Below are 15,833 nucleotides of genomic sequence, written 5' to 3' on the forward strand. Positions count from 1 at the left end.
ATTTTTTTTTTTTTAATTTATTTTTATATTTCTCTGAAATAAGGAGGAATTTGCTGCAGAAGTTTAGGAATTAAATCAGATGCAGTGCTTCTCTTACAGGAGGGTAGCTTGGCACCAGCACAGCATAGCTGCCCTCTGACTTGTTTAGCAGTTGTTGCAGTATCGCAGCAGCAAAATAATTTGATGCTCCCTTCAGCCTTCTTTAATTGCCTGGCTTAGACCTGAACATGTGAAATAGCACAGGGAAAAGCTAATTTAACTTTCAGATTTAAATAAAGCATCATCATAACAAAGATGCAGGCAATTCTCCTCTCTTGGGATGTCTAAACAGTTTGCACTTGCTCTTTCTTGCCTACCTTCCTGCCCTCTATTGCTTATATTGCATGACTCTGCAGTACGACAGGCCAAGGCTGTGCAGCTTAGATGAGCAAAGGAATTGGTGCGACCAGGCTGATGGTCTTTAGTTTATTTCTATTTTTTCTTTTTTTTCCCTCTTTGGTCTTACTGGAGTTTGTGACTAAACTCCAGCTGAATTTAATCCTGGAGCTCCTTTCTCCTTTTTTAACTGTTTGGATGAGACTTGGTTATCTTTCCCCTGTGTAAAATACATAGTCATTAATCGTGTACTGCATGAAGTTTTGGGACACGATTGTTCTCTACTGCTGTAGCAAAATGCTGAAATGCGTAAGAAAGGCGACAGTAACAGTTAGAATCATCAACAGATAAACATTTGTAAAGTTAGGGAAGACTAATACTCCTGTAGACTCATGATTTTTTTTCCCCAAAGAAAACCAGTAAATGACCAAACATTTTGGGGATATAAATAATTTTGCACAGGGTGTAAATGGTACCATTTTCCAATAGAATGATATACATGCAGTTCCCTCTTTGTGTATTTTAAAATTACAAGGCAGCCAGACTGGTAGTGATGCATTTTTCTTTTGGTACTGCTGTATAACCTGAGTTGACAGCTTCCCTTAACAACCGGACATAAAGTTGTAAGTGGGGTGGCTGTGACCCACCTGCCTCAGGTCCTTCTGTTCAGCTGGCACGTTGCCTGCTGAGAAATCACCCAGTAACATGGGAGGAAAACGTATGGGCAGGTAGCAATCAGCTTAAATCCCTTCCAACTGCCTTCCTGCTTTTACCTCTAACATTTACTGATGTCCTTTGGCTCAGTAATACTATCTGTACAGTTGGATTTAGGGGAACGGGAATTAATGGACTTCTCTCAGTTGCAGAGAAGTCTGAAGCTCATTTTCGAATAGATGTGTGATGGAGAAGAACATGCAAACTTGAATCTTAACGTGGTGATTAATAGCAGTGTCGTGTTGAATTTTGAGATTGCCACCTGATCTGTAATTGCAGTCTTACTTAAAGGAAACGATAACCTCTAATACCTTTTGGCATCAGTAAATATTGTGCAAGTCGTACACAGATATTTGCAGTGCACAGCCACGGGTAAGGCCATATGCACTCAGGTGTTTTGGTGGAGCTGTGAGCACTCCTCTTTTTTTTCCCATTAGCTATAGGTGAAAAATTGGGTATTTGTTTTTTCCCCCCGCTTTTGTTCCTTGTTTTAAATTTTGCTGGAAAAAGACTCGTGACAGGGCTCGCTTTTGCCAGGTACATACAACCAAGATGAGCTGGCTTTTTCTCAAGGAGAGCATAAGGACAAGAGCAGTTCAGCACAGCTGGGTATGGGAGTGGGAAGCCAAAGGCTGGAAATAGCCATTAGCGAAGCCCTGGCAAGCACAAGTGCAGATCAGATGACTCCAATGCAGGAGGGAAGCGTCCTGGAGCTTTTGTGTTGTGTGACATTGGAGAAACCTTGAGCTGATCTAATTTGCACTGCCAAAAAGTGCTTTATTGGAAGTAGGTATTTTTGTACTTGTGCATTGCAGTTTCTCACGATTGAGCTAGAAGAGTCCTGTAATTGAGATGAAGTAACTTTGGTTTGTATCCTGAAAATAACTGTTTGAGATTCAGTTCAGGGGGGGAAAAAAAAAAAAAAAAAAAAAAAAGAGGGGTTGGTAGGTGGAGGAGATAATTAGAGGAAAACTAATTAAGTTTGTTTCTTTGTTATTTTTTGATGATCGTGTTTCAGAAAAAAAACCAAACCAACAACAACCAAAAATAATAAAAATTCTTCCCTGCTGCCATCTTCTTTCCTCCTCTCTTTTATTGTGTTTTGAAGATACAAGTGTTTTATGGGAAGAGGTTTTTGTTGCATTTTTGTTTGTTTTGGTACTTTGAGATAGTCCTTAATACTTCCCTTTTCTACCAACTGATGGGATCCTAATGTTCTTGAACAGAAGTTATGGTTAGGGCGTACAGACTTAAGGAAAGCAAAGGATGTTTTTGACCAACAGACTCCAACTTAATTTTCTTTGCATTTTCCTCTCTTGCAAGTTTCCAGTCTAGATATTGGACACTGATCCGGGAGAGTGGGAATCCCCAGTACCTGGTTAGTAGCTGTGGGTTTTGGGCAGTAAAAGGAGATGGAGAGATTCCTCTTCTCCTTTCAAGCGTTACTAAATAGGCTGCATCTTTTTGGCCTCACAGGAAAGGAACGCAGGACACAAGCACTTCTTTTCTCTGTCACCTTCAAAGCGCTACTTATTTTATTCTGGTTATTTTGTTTCCTCTTGGGTTTCTGGTCATGTTTGTTGGTTGATTTTTTTCCCCCTGTTGCTTTAATTGTGGCATGTTTTTAATTAAAAAAGAAAAAAAAACAAACAAACAGCTAATTGTGGAGTTTAGGGCATGTAATGTTTATATAGCTTAAAATTACAGCACTTTTCTCCTCCCTCCCTCCAGACTTCCCAGTAATTACAGGAAGTAGAGATTATTTTATCTAGAGCTTTTCCAGGCATATAAAGTTAGTTAAGAAGGTCACCACTGCAACTCCTATTGTAAAATCAGTTTTTCAACTTTTGACATCAGATATTCTGTTGGGAATTAGCTGAAGGAGAGAACTACAGATAAAACCTCAATGATTTTATGGAGGTCTACTAAGGAAAGAAGAGTTTAAACATAATTTTTAAGCCAATATTGAATACTTTGCATTTGTAATATTCTATTAACAATTTGTGAAGAAATCAGCCTGAACAAAAATGGTGTGCTTCTGCAGTCTCTGAGATGGTAGGCATGAGCCAACTATGTGTAAATAAATGGAGATTAGGATTTCACTGTTGGGTGGAGAATGCCATGAGGACCCTTCCTGGTTTGTTTACTCTTGCTTTGAGTTAGCTGCCATCCTCAGAAAGCTGTTGGACATACTACAGACCTTGCTCTTCATAAGCATATGGAAAGCTGGCATTGGTTGACAGACTTTCCACTGAGTTGTGCACCATCTCCCCGTGCTAGAGTTAAATTGGAGCATCCAGGAGCACAAATCCAGCATCAAATTCATTTCCATGTCTTTGCATCTCACGTAACTCAGGATTGCTGTATTTTAGTGACTGTAGCAAATATTTTCTGAGCCAATCAATGCATGGATTGCTGCACAGTAGACTGTGTAACTGTAAACGAAAACATAAACCCATTTATATATTTTTTTTTTCTTTCTTATTGTTTTTTGAACAGAACTGGAAAGGAGCATTGTTTAGGGCTGTTGAAAAGGGGAGTTGAAAAGAATCAATTTCTGCCACACCAGTTTAACAGAAAAGACTGTGGAGATGATAGGAAAAGGCTGGCCGTGGCTCAGCAAAGGTCTGGGTGTAGTTACAGTACCTTGAGGAAGAATTCAAGGTCTGTTCACAGGTTCAGCCAGACTGGTGGTTTCTCAGGAGAGGGAACCCCACCTGATACTTACTTGACAGGCATTAATACTATGTGGTAATGGGTTGGCACTTGAATTCTTGATGAATTTACATTTCGTTGTATTTAACTTCTGTTGCCATCGATATAATCATTTGGAGCAGTCTAGACTGGTTATTCTATAGTACAGTTTAGTATACTTCATTTTTGGGATATAGAAGCTATTTAAAACAGAAACCCAAATGTGTGTGATACCATGCCAGTCCAGTGGAGACTGTTTCCCATTCAGGTGTCAGTTCATAATGGATCTGGCTGTTGCTTTATCTCTGTGACACACATGTGGACGGTCCCATGATCCGTTTTCTTCTCCAGCTTTTTTCTTCTGTTGTACAAGTCTGCTTTTCCCACATCCTTGACTGGTTTGTGTGTGTGCAGAGCTCACTAAGTATTTGGCTTGGCAAGCCTGAAGTAAAGTTAACCAACTGCTGAACTGGGAAAGAAAAGAAAATGGTATTTGGAAGGGAACTTTTTCAATATAGGAGAAATCTGACAATAATGTATGGTAAGCACAGCATTCTCTAATATTAAAATAGATATATAAAGAAAAATAGAAAAGAATGAAGAAACACGAGAGAATTTATCGTTGGATCATTTTTTCTTTATAATTCAAATACTTGGGTCTGTGAAACTATGCACCACACTGGGGCAGCAGTTAGCAAGCATAGGTTGCCTGAGCTCCAGCCTCATGTCATGGGTGTTTTTCATCTGGTGTTTGTGTGGAGACTGACAATTGATTTTGATGGGCCTTGTTTAACTGAACTGTTTGTTCAGTCTTCTGATTGGGGTTAAGCAGCAGTTGCTGACTGCTTGTGGATGAAGAGGGAAAAAGATTGCAATAGAAATGTTACCAACTGATGCTCCTATAAGCATGCTAATCTCTACTGCTCTGATGCACATTTTGAAGAGTATTTTGTGAATATGCACACAGTTAATTAGCTATGTCTGTTTATGAACTGGTGGCATTTTTACATCGCAGGTCCCCTTCCCAACCGTTCTCCCCATTTTTAGATTTATGATGTGAAAAAGGTGATTTTGTCACTGTAACCTGCATTTAGGAAGGTGAGACCATCGAGGGCTTGTTCTGTATGATCCTAGTGTGATCTCAGTGTCTCTCCAGAGAAATAGTCCTTCTCATCAAGCATTCACACATTCTGCTAATTTAAAATGCATTATTTGCAGCTAAAAATATCATAGTCTGATTATTTTGTATTTTTTTTTTTTTTTAATGTTGAAAAATATATATGTTAGAGCAAGAAACTTAATTCCATGGAAACAAGTTCTGCCCTCAGTTTGTGCTTCTGCTAGTATTTATATATAGATATCCTTCAAGCATTTTTCCTCTGTGTTTTCAGGACCGGGAATTTACCAATAATGACAGTTTAATTCTGCGGAGCTGGAGATAGAAACATTGCAGGCTACAGTTATTTTGACTGATTCATTTTTTCCTCCCCCTGAGATTTACCTGCTTTAATAGTGACAGCTTAGAGGGCTTCTCTGCCATTTAATGTTTAGAGCAATTGAGACTGGAATCCGGTAGATGTGTTCCAGACTCTGTAGCTATCCAGAGGCTTCTTCCATTTCTCTTGTTCTTTATCAGGTCATAAACCTCACTGAGAAAGGGCCAGGATATTAGCCAAGATCACATTTTCTATTTCTTAATATTTAAGGATTGCTTACATTCTGTTATCCTGACTGATAACGTATTCATATATTTGAGATGAATTGTGAATTCTGGTCTTTTTGGAACTCATTGTAATGGGGTAAAGGGAACTTTGTATTCCCAAAAAAAGAACTACAGCAAATTACAAATCCTCATTGTGTAGTTCATGCCTTAATACAAGAGATGCTTCTATAATGTTATTTAAATGATTTGAATTTAGATGAGTAATTGCATGGGAAAAGTCAAAGTCTTCGGTGAGGTATTCTGCAACATGTGCTTTCTGAACTGAGCATGGAAAAAACAGGGTCATGAGTTTGCTGCTTAGGATCTACATGTGAATTGAAAGAGTTGAGTATCTATTTAATGACTGATTCACCAGTGGGTCCTTATATATAAGGTAATTGTTATCCTCTATAGATTTAATGCAGTCATTTCAAACATCGTGTTACAAATTCCATTAAGGTTATAATTATGTTATAATCTGTGATAACTCCTTCCAGAAACTTCTTGCTTATACCTGCTATTTTCTCATCTTAAAAGTCGGGTTATGCAGTAGAAGTCAGTCAGATAAAGGAGTGAAAATGAGTGAGAATCTGTATAGTAAGTGTAGCAATGTATACTTGAAGCACTGACCACTGACTTTGCCCTCCACAAGAACCACAAAACTTCTGAGTACTGAAAATGTGTAATATCATAGAGAAACATTTAACTGGAAGCACTTGCTTTTCCTTTCTATCTTAGAGAATACATGTGTTGTGCATAATACAAGTTTTAACTACTCAAGCAGATCTATGTTTGTCCTTTTAAAATAAGTAAAAGTGATGGATATTTTGGTGGCAAAAAATAAGAACCTTGCATCACTATTTGTAAGTAAAGAAGGATTCTGGAAGGACGTGAAATAAGTCTTGGTCTAAATATATTTTTATTGATCCCTCTGGAGTGCCTAAAGACTGGGAGACATTAAGTCACTAGTGCAGTGCTTCTGTGGCTAATAACATGCCCATTCTAAGATGGAAAGCAAAACCTTAGCACTCAGCACTATGAGAATACAAATGTGAGTTCCCTACAAAACAACATGTGATGAAGAGGGAGGCTTCCTTGTTGGGATGGGCTTTGCTGAGGCTGGTGGAAAAGGGTGAGACAGATTTCTGAAGGTTGGACAGACTTGTGAGAGAATGCAGTCATGCCTGACATATTCGCATCTGCCTCTGGTGCTCACTGCTGCAGAGCTGGGAGCGTGTTGGGACGATGCACAAGTTCATACTTCCTGCATATACAGCTTTAACTTGAGCATATATACTTTGTGTATGTGGTAAGGAGCTAGTAAAAAGTTTGACCTAATGGAACTGTGACATCTGGATGTAACTGCATGGGTAAAAATGCAATGCTAATGTGCAAAAAAAATAGTAATGTGGTCGAAGTCCTTCTCGTCCTGGCAAGAGGTCCAACGTATTTGTAATAAATCTGGATATTTTTCTGTATGGAATGTATTTTGATCTACCAGCCATCTGTTTGAGAAAACCTTTCTGTCAAGGTAGGCGTGTTAAATAGGTTTTGGTCTCAAAATATTGAGAACGTGTAGTGATTTTTCAGACTTAGTGCTGAACAGGGAATGATGATTGTATTGAGGTCAATACAAAATACGTCAGCTTCAGTAGGGTTGGTATTTTATCTGCAAATATACAACATAATTGGCTACTGGTAGGTGATGCAGTTAGTTCTAGTAAAATCTGTAAATACTATATTACTCTATAAGTAAACTATGAAGGTCTTGTAATAAATATAGTAAAACAGGTTTTTTTTGTAATATGGATGTATATTTTCTTTATAGAAGTAATTAGGGAGTGAATTTGAGTGCAGCTTTTCAGTCAGTAGCTTTATTTTGCCACAGAGAGTTTGTCTTCATGTATCATCTGTGTGTATATGTACATAGCCTGTTTGCATGAATGTTTGTTTTTAAATATATACTTGTATTCCCCACTCAACTTTTAACTATGGATTAAGTGTGCATACCTGAACTACTCATGCAAACATTTTAAGTATTATACAATACTTCCAAGTATTTTGTCTAGCTTGCTACATGTCAACCTGCTTTATTTTATATGTGTTAAGACCTTAAAAACTCTGTGATAGCTGTGCTGAGAGAAAGCACTGGTAGTGAGTTGGCAAGGATTACGAGTGTCCTTCAGTGGTAGCAAGGAGCCCTGTTGGATGTTGCTGCAGCTGACTGGAAGCATTTCACTCAGCATTGCTCTCGGGGCTCCACTCATCTACACTTGGATACCTTTAATTATTTCCATTCCTGCTGAGCATAATCGTAGAATCACCAAGGTTGGACAAGACCATCTAGTCCAACTGTCACCTATCACCAATAGTTCTCACTAAACCATGTCACTCAACACAGTGTCAGAACGTTCCTTGAACACCTCCAGGGTCAGTGGCCGACCACCTTCCTTAGCTGCAGTTACATTCCAAGGGCCCAGGTACCTGGTTATGTGTTTTTCCTGCTTTTGTTTTGTTTTACTACGAGAAGAAATGAGATACAAATGTCTCTGTACCTACAAATGTTATAGCTGTTTAATTTTTCCTGCCTGAAGTTTTAAATGGTGGCCTACATAATGTCTGAACTATGAATCAGTATGTACAGCATTCTTATTTGTTTTCTTCTGAGTTTTATATATTGTAAGTGGATTGTGTATGAAGTTTCTGGGATTAATGCATTTTTTTCAGGATGCAGTCATTTAAAGGAGAGGAAGGTAGAGATTAACAGAGAAAAGAGGTACATGGATGATTTCATTTCATTTTTAAAACTACTGACTCATGAAGTGAATGGTTTTGTTTTCCTAATCTGCCAATTAATTGTTTTCATTGTTTGGATGTGATTTACCAGCAGGAGGTGGGAAGTGCCAAATAATGAACATATCCTCACTGAAATGAGTTCATAGATGATCATTATTAAATATGGCTTTGGCTGAAGCCTTGTAACAAGCTCCTGCTGCAGACTTCTCTGAGTGCTCTGGAGCACTGGAAGATTCTGTAGAAATTTGAGATCTGCAGATAAATATTTCAAAGCAACATTTAAATCAGAAAAAGACTATTCTTACTGAATGTCCTCCCATCGATTTCGTTACTCCTTGGTGTCTTAGAAATGATTCCAAAACTCCAGCAAGTTCTTCATGATTCTTTTATTTTTTTCAGATGATCTTTACTGTTTATTTTTTTCTGAAAATGTCTGATATTTTTTCTTACTTTCTGAATTTTCCTGTGTTTTAGTGATGACACAATCAAAAGTATGTTTTTATAATGGATATTGGAAAAAGATTGGAGCTTACCACTCTGGAAGCTTATAGCCAGTGTTTGGAATTATAACACAGCTGTGGTTTGGATTGGTTCCCTTTAAAGAGGTATTTTTTCAGGAGGAATATTGCATGTTACATTTTTGGGAATCAATGTCAGCCATTTTTCCATGTCCGACAAATACCTCTGGTACCTTGCTTCAGCAGTACTTAGCCTTGGTGTACACGAGAGGAATCTTTGCTGTCCAGCTAGCAATGAAATGGAAAGTGTACTTACTGCTTGAATGCCAAAGGCATCTTAAATACTGGCTATACAATTTGGAGGAAGGGGGAGAAAAGACACTAAAAATTTCCAGAGGCAGTTTTTCATACTGAATTTCAGATTATCAGTTAAATATTCATGGGTTGACCTCTGAGCAATTCAAAACCAACTTCAGAATGGTTACCCATATTTACTAAGCTTCTTTCAGCGTGCCTCAGTCTTTTGTCCAGGAAAGGATTTTGACCTGCTCAGTCTTGTTTTGTGTCTGCACTGATCAATGCCAATACTGACATCATGTTGATGTCGATAGATATGTTTAGATGGCTGCAGTCGATTATTACAGCAGGGAATTGATGTGATCACACATTTAACTGGGGATTATCTTACTTGCTACTGTTATGTTTCATTAAAGGATCTGAAATGCAGAAAATATGCTACCTTAGGTAAATGATAAGACTGTGATCTTTTTGGTGCTGGGATCTGCAGCCTTATTTATTCCAATCACATAAACAGGCGTTGCAGTGCTATATACTTGTGAATTTGAGAAGGATTCTATTATTCTAATGTTAATAAATTGGGCTTATCATTAAGCGAGAGCGTATTTTAGGAATTGGCTGCCAGGAAGTACTTACTGAAGTCAAGTTAGTAGTTTTATACTATGAGTTTTGCCAAGGGTGAAATTAGTACTTCTCTTTACAACTTCCAATTCATAAATTTAGATGTGGTCCTTCATTCATTTTTTTACATTATTTTTTGAGGAAGTGTTTTGTGAACATAGTTACTTTACTGTGTGTCTTTGAACCATGCCGCATGATGCAAAGTTCAGAGTGTTTGAATATTTATGTGATTTTAATGTAAACTGGAAACGTTACAGTATATCTCCATGATAAACATTGCTCTGACAGCCAAGCAGATATTAGCTTGTCTGAATTCACTAGCAATAACAATTTAGAATAAGGCTGCAACAGAAAGCAACCCAGGGATATCTTGTGTTGTGCGGGACCCTCGTGTTATAGAGAATCATCCTTGGTCTTTGTCACTGGAAAAGCTGCCCTGTTCTGATCTTCTGAGAGTAAACAAACCGGTGCTGGGAATGGATCAGATTCAGCTGTGGAGAAACCAGAGTACCATAAATATTGCTTTCAAGAGCAGGTAGTTTTCTGAGGTCTATGAGATGTGGCAGTATTCTGCTTAGCAGATAAATTGCAGTGTAGCAGGAAGGATGCTACAATGAGTATTGATTTCTTTTGTGCATAGAACTCATTTTGCTACAGCTTGTGAATTGCCTTCATAAGCTGACAATCCATTAAGGATCACTTTGTGTGTCTCTTCCTTCATTATTGCTTCTTTTACTGCTTTCTGCTTTACTGCTTTTAGAACACATTGCTGACACAAAACTACAATAGGTAAAGGAGAAACTCTAATGGTAGCAAAGCAATTTGGCTCTTGGTAAATTGCTTTATTGCAAAAAATATTTTACTAGGAGACTCTACAAAGACAATTTCAAGGAGCTAAACATATGATATTAAAATTATTTTATAGTAAGGTAACTCACCTAATGACTGTAATTGTTGTCATGAAATAGATCTTTTATTCTAAGATTATTTTTTAAGTCTGAACGCCTAAAATTGAAGTTTTTTGAGGATGTAATTTAGCCTTGTCCATTCTGCATAGACAACCAGTGCTCATATTCTGAGTATGTGCTGGTAATTCCCCCACAGATGGAATTAATGCTCACATCCCGGGTTTCTTATACGTCTTCTGAGTAAGCAGGGAAACACTATATTTCTGTATGTTAATTTGATGTTATTTTCAAGGAAGTAGTCCAAATTCTGTGACACGATTACTTTAGTTAGTAATTTTTTTCTTTTTCAGCAAAACTGGGTACATTCCTAATCCCTTAACTGAACTGATCAGCCAAATTGCATTTGGCTGCTCTAAGAAAGACAGAAATTAAAGATCTCTAGATACGGCTATTAGATACTAGCATAGTAAAATAAGAGGACAGCCATATTCCATTATAGAAGAAAGGTTATTATTTTGCTTACCAATGAATGTTTCACTTGAAATAACTTTCCACATACCTTTGTTTTGTATCTTTTTCACATCCTTTTGCTTAGTATTAGACTGCTCCTATCTTCTCACAAGTTCATCTCAGTCTCAGGGACAGGTATTGACCATATGCATAGTGCTTTGGGATCTATTGATGGAAAGCTATACTGAAGAGGTAGAATGTATCTTAATGAAATATTCTGCCCTTGATAGGTCCTTCATAAGATTTCCAGCTATAGTGGCAGTTAAAATTTCATAGACTTAAAAAATCACCAAGGTTGGAAAAGACCTTCAAGATCATCCAGTCCAACCATCCATCTACCACCAATACCTCCCCACTAAACCGTGTCCCACCGTACAACAACTAAATGTGTCTTGAATGCATTTAGTTTTCTGTAGTTAGAAACTTAGGCAGGGTGGCTTCCACATTGCTGAGCTTATTTTATTTGGATTTATTTTATTTTTCCTTTCACTTGGACGTTATTGTGGAGATCTGATTCATCCAATTTCTGTAGTTTCTGGCAGGTTCTGAGTTCAGCTGCCAGGAATTTTAGCTCTGGTTCCTGCCAGGACTTCTCCAGTAGTCAGTGTCCTCGTTAGTCGGATCTCTGGCTCTCTCAGTGCAGCGATGCTTAGCTATTTCTATCCCCAGGCGACTCTAAATACATTATACAAAGTTATTTTATATAAGTGATTGGCCAGACACTTGATAATGTCAGGTTTTTTTCCAATTCTGCTTCTTGAGATTTATGATTTTAGTATGAGATTATCAATAGTATTATCTTCCTAGGTTTATTTTCCATTGCCTCCAATTAGTGGCCCTGAGAAGCAGCGGTTCACTCACTTTTATTTTAATGATAATGTTCATTAAACATTTTTTGGAAACTCGATGGTTTCTTTGGAAGACAATGGCAAGGATACAGAAGTAAAATGAATTTTTTTATTTTTATTTTTTTTTGCTTTAAAACATTTGGTGCCAGCCAGTGTACTTCATGCTTTCAATTTCATTTCAAAAGGTTCAGAAACGGTAAGCTTCATCAGTTCCAAGGTGAGATTTTTCTGGAACAGACTTAAATCTGCCTTTCAAACTATTATATAGAGGAATTTGGGGTTATTATCAGACATATAACTGAAGATATCAGCAATTTCCACCTACACATAAAAACTTAATTTTAGTCAATTACTTTTATTGCTGATGTTTTCCCAACTTCTTCCTAGAGCTCTCTTTTGTTGTAAAGCATGGATTAAATGTTGTGTCTGCTGGACTATGGAAATGTATGGACTATGGAAATGGAAGGGAGCTATCCTTTCTTGATCCATTGAAAACTTAATACATTTTTTAAAATACACAGAAGATGAGACAATCTCAGTAGCATCTCATTAGCATTTTTTTTTTCTGTTTAGATTGATCTGACTTCATTGTCTGGATTTCACTTTTTGTTCTTAATAGTTTTTTTTTTTTAAAGGGGAGGGTTTTTAATTTATTTTTTGGGGCTGGGGAGAGTTGGGTTTTATCAGTGTGTATTACAGCATTCACTTTTTTTTGTTTGTTTAGGGTCAAATCCTTGGCCATGTTCATGGACCATCAAGAGACACAGAAATAAGAGGTTTGTGCCATTTCTGCATTCTGTTGAGTGCCAGGTGGGCTTCCGGCACCTGCTCCATGCTAAGTTCCTGTGCCAGCAGACACCTTACAAAAACTAGTCTTTATCATTTATGATGGTTACTCAAGAAATTAGGCAGGGACCTGGGATTAACATGGTTTGTAACTCTCTGGAAATTCTCTTTGAGATGTATATGAAGGATTGTCATGGAGAACCCGCTCTTTCTTTCCCTGTCTTTGTCTTCCCTTAACTCTAAACCCTCTGCTGTTTTACCCTAATATGTAGAATAATGAGGATGGATGGGAACATATGTTTTTCTTATTGCACGAGTAATGCAGGATGCTTACAAATTAGAAGATGTTAGTGACTTGTGCGCAATCTCATTTTCCTGACCCAAACCTGGTCGGTTTTATACAGTCATCCTTAAGAGCCTTGGTAGACAATCTTCAAGATTATTTTTCTGCTATTATGTTATATATAACAGCATGTATTGTGTTAGTATAGGTTTATCTTTTGTAATGTTTTTGGCAGTGAAGGATTTGGTGTGGCTTTGGAAAGGTCTGTGATCTCAGTAGTGATATTGAAGGTTTTGCTGTAGAACCAGCACTGCTAAATGCTACCTTTGCTTCTAAAAATATTAATCTGTCATGGGTAGATTGAAATACTGGTTTTCCATTCGAAATATGGGAAGAGAGAGATTAAATTTTAGGTATATACTAGAAAACTATTTTTAAAAAAGTTAACAGCAAGCTCAAAATATGGGTTCAAAATTGGAATAGTAAGCATGACAGTAATAAGGCGAAGCGTAACTGTCTTGTATATCCATGTGAAAGTAAAGTGCCTGGGAAAACTTCTCAGTCCAACTTAGTTTTACCCTCATATTAGATAATAAGAAAAGCTAATGTCTTGTATTTCTTCACGCTGAGTAAAAGCTTTCTCCAAACAGAGAAAATAAGCCCTTTTCTGCACACCTACAAGCAGTACCTGAAAAGCTGGCAGAGCAGTGGGGATAGCAAAGGGGAAAAAAGGTTTTATTTTCTTTTAAGTGAAAAATTATTCTGTACTTTGGGCATATTTATCCTCATAGCATTTCAATGGTTAAAAAATACATATATATTTGTACCTTTTTGTGTTTTGCAATAATGTTCTGTGTTTGCTTTTTTTCATGCTCATAGAAGAAACAATTTCAGTATTCACAACTGAATGTTGTCAGTTGAGTTAAACAGTACTTTTTGGTTTCTTCCAATGCCAGCATTGCAGGCTTTTAGACAGGTGGTTCAGTTAGTATTCCTTTATATCAGTAAAGTGTGGTGACTTACGACTTCATTCAAGCTTGTAGCACCTGGAAGGTGTTCTTTTTGTCTTGCTGAAGAGACATTTACTCAAGCTTGATTCTGTACTGTTAAAAGTTCTGCTGTTGATTTCAGATGAACAAGATGCAGCTACAGTTATGCCCGAGATTCGTTCTTCCCTTTGATTAAGCTGTGGAGCAGAACAGTGCGGGCTGCTTTTCGAAAAGCGACTGTGAAGTTGTTCTGGAAAGTGTATGTGGCCCTGTTGTGTGCTTCGCAGCTTTATAAGTATGAATTTTCAGTTAGAGGTAACTTAGGTCCGTTGCTGTGCATTCACAATGTGTTAGTTTATTAACTTTTCATTTTAGATAATTAAAAAATTCTCCTTGAACGTGCTTTTGCGGGTTTTCAAGAACTAAGTAAGAAGCACACATTAATAATGATGTATCTGGTGTTTATTTATTTATTATGGATTTCATAGCTTCGTTAAGTTTTGGAATGGCAACTTCTATTATCTCTGGTTAAAGAAGAATCGCTGCTGACAGATATAAGGAGAATACTTGTAGTACCACATTTGGACTAAATAGGCCTGCTTCTGCTTTTTACTAATTTTTTTAATTTAGTCAGCATGAATAAATAAAATCATGAATGTGAGATAGATCTTTTTAAAACCCGTTAATGCGATGTGAATTTACTTAGTTTGCCTTGAACTCAAGTCTTTCTATATAGTGATAACTGACCCCCTCTGTTTATTTTTATACATTAGTTATTTTAAATACTTTTAAGCAGAAGTTGATGCTTTAAAGTGACAACACTTGAATGTGAACCATGTGTAATTAGGAAAAACTTGAAATAATTATTAAAAAAAATGAAAAGGGCAAAGAAATTTTGGGGAAATATTACTACTTGAGTAACATCCAGAAACAACATACTTAAAATACTTAACTTTCACTACAACAGTAGTTTGGACTGATTTAACAGCAAAATGAAGAAATTGAAATAAATCTTACATTTTTGTGTTATTTATTGTGAAGAACTTTTATTTCATTCGTAAGATCTTCCAAGTGCTTTAGAGCTAGACTGGTAATTAAATCCCTTTTATTAACATGCCCGTTCAGTTTATAAGGTGATCTTGAAAGTTGGGGATTAAGAAAAATGGTTCTTTCAGAGTTATTTCCTCACGATTTATCACAGCTTTGTCAACATGAAGAGATAGGAGATAATAGCTTCAGTGCTGATTCCATCACTTTCCATGATCCAAAAAGAAGTGGTAGTGGGAAACCACCTAGCCAGTGGATATAAAGGATACAGCACCAATTGATTAATAGTAGCAGCGATTAGAGGCAATAGAAAAGTGATTTGAGGTGGGAAAAATCAGGAATGAAACCACAGATGTGGTTTGGGGATAATTATAGGCTTAACAGAGTAGCATCAACAGCCTCATCATAGCATCAATAATGCTATGGCAGCGAAAATACTTCTGGATTACAAGCTTATCAGGACTATAACAACAAGGAGACTGTGCTCATCACTACTTCTGTACTTCTGACAAGTTACATGTGTATATACGTACTCATCACATTATCAGAGCTGAGTGCATCAAACAAACTCCAGAGGTGGGGGTTGGTCTCCAGAGAGGCGTCCACCCCAGGCCCAGGCCAGAAGGGAACCCGGGACAAATCAAGCCTTTACAATGAAGACAACGCTACCAGATTGCTAGCAGCTGTCTGGAAACTTCTGTCCTTCCTCAGGCAGCCAACTACGGTTCTCCCGTTTCCCTTTGTTCTCTGTAGGAGAGTTTTGTTATGAATGTCGACTCCTCAGCTTCTCCTTTTGTCTTTACAG

General features: G+C 37.4%; 1 long non-coding RNA gene across 1 annotated transcript in view; it reads left to right on the top strand.

Annotated features, from left to right (window-relative positions):
• The window catches only part of LOC116216795, a 75,661-nt gene extending 60,700 nt beyond the window's left edge, over window positions 1-14,961 (top strand). The window contains exons 3-4 of the long non-coding RNA XR_004160262.1: window positions 12,648-12,699; window positions 14,124-14,961. This is a non-coding gene — a long non-coding RNA (uncharacterized LOC116216795). The remainder of the gene's footprint in view (window positions 1-12,647; window positions 12,700-14,123) is intronic.
• Window positions 14,962-15,833: the final 872 nt, after the last annotated feature.

Source organism: Meleagris gallopavo, chromosome 7 (assembly GCF_000146605.3).
Source record: "Meleagris gallopavo isolate NT-WF06-2002-E0010 breed Aviagen turkey brand Nicholas breeding stock chromosome 7, Turkey_5.1, whole genome shotgun sequence".
NCBI classification, from domain to species: domain Eukaryota; kingdom Metazoa; phylum Chordata; class Aves; order Galliformes; family Phasianidae; genus Meleagris; species Meleagris gallopavo.